Raw genomic sequence first — 12,577 nt, 5'->3', positions numbered from 1 at the left:
TTGGAGGGGGTTTCCAGGCACTAGGAACCCCCCCCCCTCTGTTTGCCTATGCACTTACCCTTGTGTATCTAACCATTGTCCACATAAGAGAATTGTTTACTGCCTTTCAGATGCCTGCCAAACTGTCAGTGATTAAGGTGAAAGCACACACCAAGGAAACAACTGCAGAGGCAGAGGGAAATAAAATGGTAGACCAAGCTGCTCGAGAAGCTGCTGTAACGTCAATCCAAGAAGGGAAAGTTGCCTACGTGGTAGCCCCAGACCCCAAGTATGACCAAACCATACTCCAAGCTATGCAAAAGTAAGCAATAGAAACTGAGAAAAGAGCTTGGGCTAGACTAGGTGTGAGAAACAGAAGGGGAAGGAGTGCTCAGTAACAAAAGGGTTTGGCAATCCCATTGATCGTATATGTGGTAGTGAAAATTGTTTTATGGCTGATTAAGAAATTACTGACACTTGATTGTTGTTCCTGCAGGAAAAATAATGAGCTTCCTGAACCAGTAATGATCACAGAAATTTCTACAAGTTTAATGCCTGAGACAAACAGTGAACATTATGAACAATGGTCAGCAATCAAACCAAAAAACTGCACAGTCTGCAAACAAGAGATTGACAGTGACCATCGAGAAATCAAAATGAAAATTTATATCCTTCTTGTGATAGGATTGAGGAGAATCCTAGGGCAGGAGTGGACCCTGGGTCAGATACGAAGTCGGTTAAAAAAAAGTGTTGAAGAGTTAACCCTTTGATTACTGGTGTAGGCCTTGCTAATCTGTGGGTAGTCAGAAGCCTTGTGTGCCAGTGTGGGACAGTATATCTGGGTCCTATTGCCCTTATTCAATAGGTGGTGGCAAACCTGAAGTGTGTGGGGGTTTCGAGAGCACTGTTGTGGGGGGGATTCAGCAGGTCAATAACTGGAATCGTGTGTAACCTCATAAACACCCAAAGTCACGGAAGCTGAAGTTCGGGACATGAGGAAATGTGCAAATCACATGTATTTCCAAAGGCCTATGGGAAGCTGAACTACAATAATTTGGAAGTGTGTTACAATAGGATTGCAGCATCTGATGATGATAGGACAGATGTTTGCATGTGTCCTGAGCTCCACCTAGTGAAGTTTTTGTGATCATACATATGGTTTGGTAATTTGTTGCACTTCTATTTTATTTATTTTGGAACTACAAGTACATCAATCAGGTTGACAGGACATGTTGATACTTGTAGTTCTTAAACATACGATTTGGGAAAACATGACTTTTCTCATGTTTTTTTTTTATTTAATTTTATTACCGGATACCAGGAAATCAGCTGTTAAATAGCAAAAATAACTATTTGCGTAATTTGATATTACAATAAGGGAAATTTATGATTGAGAAAACAATGTCAGGTTTACACTTGGGGAACCATTGCTATTTAATAAATAAGGCTTTACTATTTAGTATATGCTGTGACTCGTCTCCCATATTTTGAAATAAACACACTTATTATACAAAATAAACTTTACTGGAAGCACGAAACACTGATATGAATACATATACTAGGATGCATTGTGTCAGAAGTCCATTAATCTACCAGTATGCTTTTGGAGTGTGGGAGGAAACCGGAGCACCTGGAGGAAACCCACGCAAACTCGGGGAGACGCCCTAAATCTGGTGACACTCATATTGTTGCTGCATTTAGGTCATAAAAGTTGTGTCTGTGGAGAGATTTTGGTCAAGGAAATGTTCACTGTTGGCATTTGACATCTACCAGTTTGTAAGTGTACATCCTTGAGGGGGGTTCTCTCCACTAAGGTGGGGGATAACACATCAGTTTTGGTGCTGAATGCTTAATTAAGACACCTATATTCAGATTACCACAAAATATAGATATATATAGTGTGCACTATGATGTCTTATCCTTTTTCTTTCATGAACCCCGAATCTATGATACATACTGCTACCTAAGGAATAAGTCACTATCGTGAACGGTACAGGCTAAAGCCGGAACATTTTGTAAGAGGAATAGATCATCTTTCCATTTGATTTATGACTATTTGTATGGGGAAAATCACAGAAAGAGGACATACCATATTTTTTGACTCTTTTTCCCTAATAAGTAGAGATGGTCACTGACCCCCGTGTTTTGGTTTTGGATTCGGTTTTGGATCTGGATTACCGTCGTGTTTTGGTTTTGGTTTTGGTTTTGCAAAACCTCCATTGCGTGTTTTGGTTTTGGTTTTGGTTTTGTTTGGTTTTGTTTTGCTATTTTTTGGGAAAATCCATGTTTTTGGGCCTAAATTAACCCAATTTAGTGCTCCAACTGTTTTAGAGACAAGTAATCTAATTGTTGAGGTAATAAATCATCCCAAAAAACAGTTTAATTCTTCGTTGGTAGGCCTATTCTACACACAAAACAGATTGTCTTCCTCTCCATCTATGCATATTGGCAATGCAGCCATCGTCTTTGAATGTATATTACACCCTACACTTATAGTTAAATATGTAAAGAAATGGAAAAAGCCAGTTTGGTTTCTGTCTCTCAAGGCCCCCCTCCACTTGTATAAAATACCAAAAAATTCAGCCATTATAGACTGTACAATATTAATTGACATGGAGAAAGCCAGTTTGGTTTCTGTCTCTCAAGGCCCCCCTCCACTTGTATAAAATACCCAAAAATTCAGCCATTATAGACTGTACAATATTAATTGACATGGAGAAAGCCAGTTTGGTTTCTGTCTCTCTAGGCCCCCCTCCACTTGTATAAAATACTAAAAAATTCAGCCATTATAGACTGTACAATATTAATTGACATGGAGAAAGCCAGTTTGGTTTCTGTCTCTCTAGGCCCCCCTCCACTTGTATAAAATACTAAAAAATTCAGCCATTATAGACTGTACAATATTAATTGACATGGAGAAAGCCAGTTTGGTTTCTGTCTCTCTAGGCCCCCCTCCACTTGTATAAAATACTAAAAAATTCAGCCATTATAGACTGTACAATATTAATTGACATGGAGAAAGCCAGTTTGGTTTCTGTCTCTCTAGGCCCCCCTCCACTTGTATAAAATACTAAAAAATTCAGCCATTATAGACTGTACAATATTAATTGACATGGAGAAAGACAGTTTGGTTTCTGTCTCTCTAGGCCCCCCTCCACTTGTATAAAATACTAAAAAATTCAGCCATTATAGACTGTACAATATTAATTGACATGGAGAAAGCCAGTTTGGTTTCTGTCTCTCTAGGCCCCCCTCCACTTGTATAAAATACTAAAAAATTCAGCCATTATAGACTGTACAATATTATGAAAAATGGACAAAGCCAGTTTAGGGTCACTCTGTCTATGACACCCTACCCTTAAGGATAAATTGCCCTAACAGCAGCCTTTCAAGATGGTATGTGATATGGAAATGCCACAAGTCCCTTTCCTCTTTGGGGGTAGATTGCACCCTACACTTACATAGAAAGTTTTAAAAAGATGTTATCGGCATCATCTTCAGCTTCATCCTCACCCTCATCAGTGTTATCGTCATCATCACAGACTATCAATTCATCGCCGCTTGAATCCGCCATTAGAGAACAGTCAGTGCTTGCATGTCTTGGATGGTGAAGGCCTTCCTCGTGGAAGATGTAGTTCATTTTTATAAACATCATTTTCTCCACATTTTTGGGAAGTAACCTTCTACGGCGATCACTGACTAAGTTCCCTGCTGTGCTGAACACTCGTTCAGAGTACACACTGGAGGGTGGGCAGCTTAGGTATTGCAAAGCAAGTTTGTACATGGGTTTCCAAATAGCTTGCTTTTCTTCCCAGTAAGGAAAGGGACTGTCTGACATTTCCATATCAACTACCTCTTGAAAGTAATCCTCCACCATCCTTTGCATGTTTATACTCATATTGGATGGACTTATGGGCAAAGTGACACTTTTTTTTGAAAAATCCTTCAAACCAGCCCAGATGTTAAATTGTTCTCGTCTGCCCCCTGTGTCTTCCCTGCTTCTTTTTTGGAAATTTAATTTTTTACGAGCAACAGCTTGAGAAAGTGAAGGAGGACACGTCGTCAAGCCGAGGCCCAGTTCAGCGGCCAACTTGCTGAGCAATAGCTCCTTGCAAAAGTTCACATCTCGCTCATTTACAAGTAAAGACTCAATGTAGGTTTTAAACCTTGGATCAAGCACAGTGGCCAAAACGTACTGATCCGAGTTCAAGATCTTAATAACTCGAGGATCATTGTGAAGCGAATTAAGTACTTGATCGACAAGGCCAACATACTTTGCTGAATTGCTTGCTTTCAGCTCCTCCTTCATTTTCTCAAGCTGCTTTTCCAATAGTCTAATTAAAGGAATGACTTGGCTCAAACTAGCAGAGTCTGCACTGACCTCACATGTCACAACTTCAAATGGTTTCAGCACCTTGCACAGCACTGAAAGGATTCCCCACTGTGCAAGAGTGAAATACATCCCCCCTCCTTTCCCAATGTCATGACTTGTGCAATATGCTTGGATGGCTTTGCGCTGTTCCTCCATCCTCTGAAGCATGTACAGGGTGGAATTCCACCGAGTTACCACCTCTTGCTTAAGTTGGTGGCAGGGCAAGTTAAACTGCTCTTGGAGCTGCTGTAATCTCCTACATGCTGTGGCTGAATGCCTGAAATGGCCTGAAATTTTACGGGCCACCGAAAGCATCTCCTGCACCTCACGGTTGTTTCGTAGGAAGCTCTGCACCACCAAGTTGATGGTGTGAGCAAAACAGGGAATATGTTGGAAATCACCCAGCTGTAATGCTCGCACTATATTGTTGGCGTTATCTGAAATGACATACCCTGGGGAGAGTCCGAGTGGTATAAGCCATGCATCAATCACATCTCTCAGTTTGCGTAACAAATTGTCAGCCGTATGCCTGTTAGTGAAGCCGGTGATACAAAGAGTGGCCTGCCTGTGACAAATGTTACGTAGTGGTGTACATGCTGCTGCTGTTCCTGCTGGTGAAGGTGAATGACCAACCCAGTGGGCTGTCACAGTCATATAGTCTTTGGTTTGGCCACTTCCACTTGTCCACATATCTGTGGTTAAGTGAACAGTGGGCAGAATGGCATTTTTCAGCGCAATCTCTACATTTTTACACACTTTTTGGTATAGTTGTGGAATAGCTTTACGGGAGAAATGGTGTCGCGATGGAATTCTGTAACGCGGACACAAAACCTCAATTAACTGTGAAAAACCAGCTGCGTTTATGGTGGAGATTGGACGCAGATCTAACACTAACATTGCAGCCATGGCGTCTGTGATTCGCTTGGCGACTGGGTGACTGCTGTCATATTTGCTTCCCCTCGCAAAGGATTGTTTCACAGTTAATTGCTGAAATGTAGGACTGCTCATTTTATTCACCTGCCTCTGGGATGACGATTCACCCCCAGCAGCAGCAACAGCAGCAGCAGGACTAACGCTTTCTTCAGAGGAATCAATAATAGTGCCGGAGTCATCCAGCCTTAAGTGGGATGCCGGGCTAACTCCGAGCGCTACTGAGGATATTGATGAGGATGGTGTGGTGGGTGTATTTTGTGGCCGTCGGTATGTCGGTGAGCGGAGGGTCTTAGCTGATGAGGGAGTGCTTGTATTCTTTTGGGAAGAACTTTCAGCTTTTCCCAACACTTTGCCATGAACTCTCGTTAAATGGCGTAACATAGACGAGGTTCCAAGATGGTTAAGGTCCCTCCCTCGACTGACTGTGGCTTCACATACACTACAAATGGCTATACAATTGTTGTCTGGATTTGGGTAGAAATAATTCCACACATAAGAAGTGGATTTTTTTGTTTTATGCCCAGGCATGACAATGGCCTTTTTCTTGTCACGTGCCAGAACTGCTGCCACTGGTGCAGGACTTACACAAACAACCTCATCCTCATCAACATCCTCATTAGCGCCCTCGTCGCCTACACAAATCTCCCCCTCATCCTCTTCTAATTCCAAAGTGGCATCCTCAATTTGGGTATCACCGGCTACACTCGGGCTATTAAGGCACACATCAGCAGAATGCTCACGATTAGACATCCCACTGTTGGATGGACTCTCCACAGGGATTGTTGTCATTTGTGAATCAGAGCAAATATTCTCCTGTAATGCCTCACTGGTATCTTGCAGCTCAGCTTTGACGCGTAACAGTAGTTGTGCACCAATTGTAGGCTGGGTAACTTTTTGGGATCTGCCACTAATAGCCAAAGGTGAAGGCCTCATTCTCTCTTTGCCACTGCGTGTGTAGAATGGCATGCTTGCAATTTTTTTTTTATCGTCACTTAACTTTTGCTCAGTTACACTTCGTTTTCGCTTCAATACAGTAAATTTTTTTTTGGTTTTTGTTTTTTGCACTAATTTGAAAACACTCTGTTGTTTGACATCGCCTTGGCCAGATGACGTACTGGGAACACTAACATCAGGACTGGTGACAGAACCTGGTTGCTCATTTAGATCATATGTGGACTGCTTTGAATCCATTGCGTAGATACTGCTGACAGATATGACTTTTGACAGCCAGAAATATTAATGCACAATTAGGGAGGACACCCCAAAAACACAGAGGAGTGCTAAAATTTATTGAGTAGATACTGCTGACAGATATGACTTTTGACAGCCAGAAATATTAATGCACAATTAGAGAGGACACCCCAAAAACACTGAGGAGTGCTTAAAATTATTGAGTAGATACTGCTGACAGATATGACTTTTGACAGCCAGAAATATTAATGCACAATTAGGGAGGACACCCCAAAAACACAGAGGAGTGCTAAAATTTATTGAGTAGATACTGCTGACAGATATGACTTTTGACAGCCAGAAATATTAATGCACAATTAGAGAGGACACCCCAAAAACACTGAGGAGTGCTTAAAATTATTGAGTAGATACTGCTGACAGATATGACTTTTGACAGCCAGAAATATTAATGCACAATTAGAGAGGACACCCCAAAAACACTGAGGAGTGCTAACATTTATTGAGTAGATACTGCTGACAGATATGACTTTTGACAGCCAGAAATATTAATGCACAATTAGGGAGGACACCCCAAAAACACAGAGGAGTGCTAAAATTTATTGAGTAGATACTGCTGACAGATATGACTTTTGACAGCCAGAAATATTAATGCACAATTAGAGAGGACACCCCAAAAACACTGAGGAGTGCTTAAAATTATTGAGTAGATACTGCTGACAGATATGACTTTTGACAGCCAGAAATATTAATGCACAATTAGGGAGGACACCCCAAAAACACAGAGGAGTGCTAAAATTTATTGAGTAGATACTGCTGACAGATATGACTTTTGACAGCCAGAAATATTAATGCACAATTAGAGAGGACACCCCAAAAACACTGAGGAGTGCTTAAAATTATTGAGTAGATACTGCTGACAGATATGACTTTTGACAGCCAGAAATATTAATGCACAATTAGAGAGGACACCCCAAAAACACTGAGGAGTGCTTAAAATTATTGAGTAGATACTGCTGACAGATATGACTTTTGACAGCCAGAAATATTAATGCACAATTAGAGAGGACACCCCAAAAACACTGAGGAGTGCTAACATTTATTGAGTAGATACTGCTGACAGATATGACTTTTGACAGCCAGAAATATTAATGCACAATTAGGGAGGACACCCCAAAAACACAGAGGAGTGCTAAAATTTATTGAGTAGATACTGCTGACAGATATGACTTTTGACAGCCAGAAATATTAATGCACAATTAGAGAGGACACCCCAAAAACACTGAGGAGTGCTTAAAATTATTGAGTAGATACTGCTGACAGATATGACTTTTGACAGCCAGAAATATTAATGCACAATTAGAGAGGACACCCCAAAAACACTGAGGAGTGCTAACATTTATTGAGTAGATACTGCTGACAGATATGACTTTTGACAGCCAGAAATATTAATGCACAATTAGGGAGGACACCCCAAAAACACAGAGGAGTGCTAAAATTTATTGAGTAGATACTGCTGACAGATATGACTTTTGACAGCCAGAAATATTAATGCACAATTAGAGAGGACACCCCAAAAACACTGAGGAGTGCTTAAAATTATTGAGTAGATACTGCTGACAGATATGACTTTTGACAGCCAGAAATATTAATGCACAATTAGGGAGGACACCCCAAAAACACAGAGGAGTGCTAAAATTTATTGAGTAGATACTGCTGACAGATATGACTTTTGACAGCCAGAAATATTAATGCACAATTAGAGAGGACACCCCAAAAACACTGAGGAGTGCTTAAAATTATTGAGTAGATACTGCTGACAGATATGACTTTTGACAGCCAGAAATATTAATGCACAATTAGAGAGGACACCCCAAAAACACTGAGGAGTGCTTAAAATTATTGAGTAGATACTGCTGACAGATATGACTTTTGACAGCCAGAAATATTAATGCACAATTAGAGAGGACACCCCAAAAACACTGAGGAGTGCTAACATTTATTGAGTAGATACTGCTGACAGATATGACTTTTGACAGCCAGAAATATTAATGCACAATTATGGGGGACAACCCAAAAGCGCTGGGGAGTGCCAAATATGAAGAAAAAATAATAAACCTCTATCCTCCTCTCTGCACTAGCGATTTTGGTTAGAGCAATTGCAAGAACAATATTGTATTCTTTCTCTGTCCCTGCTCTAATTAGCCTATGACTACACCCTGCTCTCTCCCTCTGTCAAATGGCGATGGATTGCTGTGGAGGCGTGTATTTATAAAGTTGAAGTATCGCGAGAACCGAGTCCCGAGATCCGACGACGTCACAATGACGTTCGGCCTCGATTTGGATTCGGAATTGGCGGGAGAGTACCGAGCTGCTCAGCTCGGTACTCGGATACCCAAAGTTCGGGTGGGTTCGGTTCTCGGAGAACCGGACCCGCCCATCTCTACTAATAAGAGAAATTATTTTCACAATTATCTCGATTTACTTACCTTCCAGTGTCTAGCGCCGTTCCTGTATATATTTATTGTTTTAGGTTAGTTAATTAAGCGGCCTTCTGGGGTTTATAAACTACAAGGCCCCTGATTGGACAGTCTGATTATTTAAGGCAGGGAGGGCTTAGCCTCCCTGTCGATTATAGTGTTCCTGTGCCTAAATACAAATTGCTGACCTGCTCTCCAGTTCCTGGGTATCCCTTGCTTCAAGGACTGATTCCCTGTTGTGACCCTTTGGCTTGATTACAGATTCTGCTTGAACTCCTGTGCCCTTTGACCTAACCCGTCTTCGCTACCTGCCCAGATCTTTGGCCTGTCTCCCGACTGTACAGCTCACCTTCAGTACTCTGGTTAGCATCTACCTGGCGTTACCGTTTGTTCTGATAAGCTTCTACTACTATAGAGCCAAGTCCTAGAGGCATCCGAGTACCTCTGAACGTACTAGTTCTACGGGAACGGCGGCTGCTATAGGTGAAGATCTCTACCAGTCTGGTTCTAGAAGCTTATCAAACAGCCGTGGCCCATAACAATGATCAGAAATATTATATTTGGAGATATAAAGAATAATAATATAGAAATATAATCTGGAGAAAGGATAATTAAGAACTATACAACTGATGAAGTATTCCTAAAAGCAGATATCGGTTTTTGCAATAAGATTGCTATGTGATAAAGGAGTTAACAGAAGGTCAGATTAGAGAACACTGTTTAATCTATACTTATATGCTTGAGACACCCCTGAGAATGTAATGTGATCTATACAAGATACATTCCAACAATATTTACAGTTGGAATTGTCACCTAAGATTACGAACAAATATAGTAGTTATGTAATCACTTAATAAGTACAAGAAACAAAACACCCACACATCACAATGTTAATCAGATTGTTCTATTCCTATTTCAAGTCAACATTTTATTTATTCTATTTCTTCGCTATTTATTTTTAGAGATTTACAGAAATCATTAGTTTTACAGAGTTGACATAAAACTTACATGTTAAAACATTGTCAAGCTGCAGAGCACATCTATATGTTTACAATCTTCTTTTCCTTTTTCGTGTGCATGTTGAATAATTTGTGAATGGTCGATGGTAGCATCCTCTGGAGTAGTAAATATAGGACTAAAGTGTTATTACAATAAGGTGATTATATGACAATTTTGTTATAGATGTTTCAGTTGTGGTTGGCACCTTCTGGCGTTACAATGTCATGTATTCACTCTGGCTTGGATCTGACTTCGCTTCTCTCGCTGGTCCATGACCTTAGCTTTTCTTCCTGAATTTGTTGGTCTGTTACCTGCCCTAATCTACGGCCTGCTATCTGACCATTCTGTCTGGCTCCTGGGGTTGGTCCTTGGCTTGTTTGACCATCCACTACTCTTTCCTAAGGACTTCTGCATTTGGCGTTCCACTTACCTGCACTATGACTTCCATACGGTTGGCTACTCTTTTTCAGACATGTTTCAGGTCTGGCAGAATATGGGGAGACACTGGTTCAAGGCCACTACCTACCCAAGTCATGCCATCTGACATACCTTTCCCAGCACCTAGTCTCATTTGTGCTGCTCACGAATAAAGAGCGATATTATGTGTTCCTGTCTCCAGCCAAAGTATTTATTTTTGTTTCTGCTAACTGACATATACCATATATGTATATAAATATAAGTAACATATCTTGTAAATGTCTAACATAAAATATATACTTTTCTGCAAATTGCAGATAACAATTTTGTTTATGGTTACCTAAATTTATCCTTACCAATTGAGATGTCGTTTCCATTTACATTACCCTAAACAGTTATTTTAACTTGTAAATCATTCTTAAAACAGGCAAAATGCTTTTGTGTATTTGGGTAATGTTTTCTGGAATATTATATATATATATATATAAAAACAACTACTAGAATTTAATTTTGCATGTTTCTTTTATGCATTAATTACAGATGGGTAATTAAAATGTAATAATTAATGCTGGACACTTGCTTATTTGTAACTATGAATAATACATTTCCTATGCTACTTGTGTCATCTGTTTTATGAATTTGATACAAACTATCATCAATTTATACAACACCAGCATATATACTGTATTTATATAGTGCCAACATACTCCGTAGTGATTTACAATTGGAAACTAAGAGTAATAAAACAATACTGGGTAATACAAGCTTACAATTTATATTTAATGCATCAATTACTGTATACTTTTTTAACTTAGTTCATTTTATTTGTAATTTAATACAAGGCACTATGGACAGACCAGATGGGGTTAACAAGTAAGGAATTCTGCACATAGGTAGGGTTTGAAAGTTCCTTGCAGACCATGGCTATCCTGATAGCATGCAACCAAGAAAACTGCAAGGAAGTACTACAGGATTAGCTGATCTTTATTTCAGGTTAACCACAATCCCTTTCACTGCTGGCAGGCATATGCTAATTACCAGGGAACAAAATTTTGAATTTGATTGGTTAACTCTGAACATAGCTATGGCCATATTATGATAGGGTGTTCACACTAATGCCATTGGAGTATTGTAGGAAAAGAAGTGAAAATCTAAAACCTACAAGAGTGTCTGTCTGTCTTTCACAATTTTGTTGTTTGCAAGGTCACATTAAAGTTGGAAAAAGGCCTGGCATCATCAATTTATATAGCGCCACCAATTCCGCAGAGCTGTACAGAGAACTCACACACACATCAGTCCCTGACCCATTGGAGGTTAGGGTCAATTTGATAGCAGCCAATTAACCTACTAGTATGTTTTTGGAGTGTGGGAGGAAACCAACGCAAGCACGGGGAGAACATACAAACTCCACACAGATAAGGCCATGGTCGGGAATCTAACTCATGACCCCAGTGCTGAGAGGCAGAAGTGCTAACCACTGAGCCACCGTGCTTCCCATGATTAATCTTGATTTCAGACTGAACATTACCGACACCTGCAGATTCAATAAGGGTGTGTAGACCTTTTATATCCACTGTAATATGAAAACTAGGCTACTTTCTTTTTTTCCCAGTTGTTGGTAAAATTGACAAGGATATTGGGCTCTATGTCTCAAAGCAAATATTGAGGAAAGAGTGGGGGAAAAATAATATATATATATATATATATATATATATATATATATATATATATATAATATATTTTTATTTAATATAATCTCCATATCCTGGCAGCTGCCATGGGCATGGGGGGGGGGCAGCTTTGGGTTGAAGCAAGAGAGCACATACACATGATACCGATATTAATCATTACCATTGTTGTTTCACTCCCTGTCCTCCGTTTTGGAGCAGTGCTGTGTTCCATGTATTATATAAATATTACATATGACACCACTTTGAACTATCAAAGAAATCAAGAATATCCAAAAACATACTGGTAGGTTAATTGGCTGCTATTAAAATTAACTGCCTGCTATCAAAAATTTACCCTAGTCTCTGTCTGTCTGTCCCCCTCTCTGTCTGTGTGAGTGTGTGTCTATATTAGGGAATTTAGACTGTAAGCTCCAATGGGGCAGGGACTGATGTGAATGAGTTCTCTGTACAGCGCTGCGGAATTAGTGGTGCTATATAAATAAATGATGATGATGATGAAGAATAAAAACTTAGCCAAT

This window comes from Mixophyes fleayi, chromosome 8 (genome assembly GCF_038048845.1).
Source record: "Mixophyes fleayi isolate aMixFle1 chromosome 8, aMixFle1.hap1, whole genome shotgun sequence".
NCBI classification, from domain to species: domain Eukaryota; kingdom Metazoa; phylum Chordata; class Amphibia; order Anura; family Limnodynastidae; genus Mixophyes; species Mixophyes fleayi.
This window is presented reverse-complemented; position numbering follows the sequence as displayed.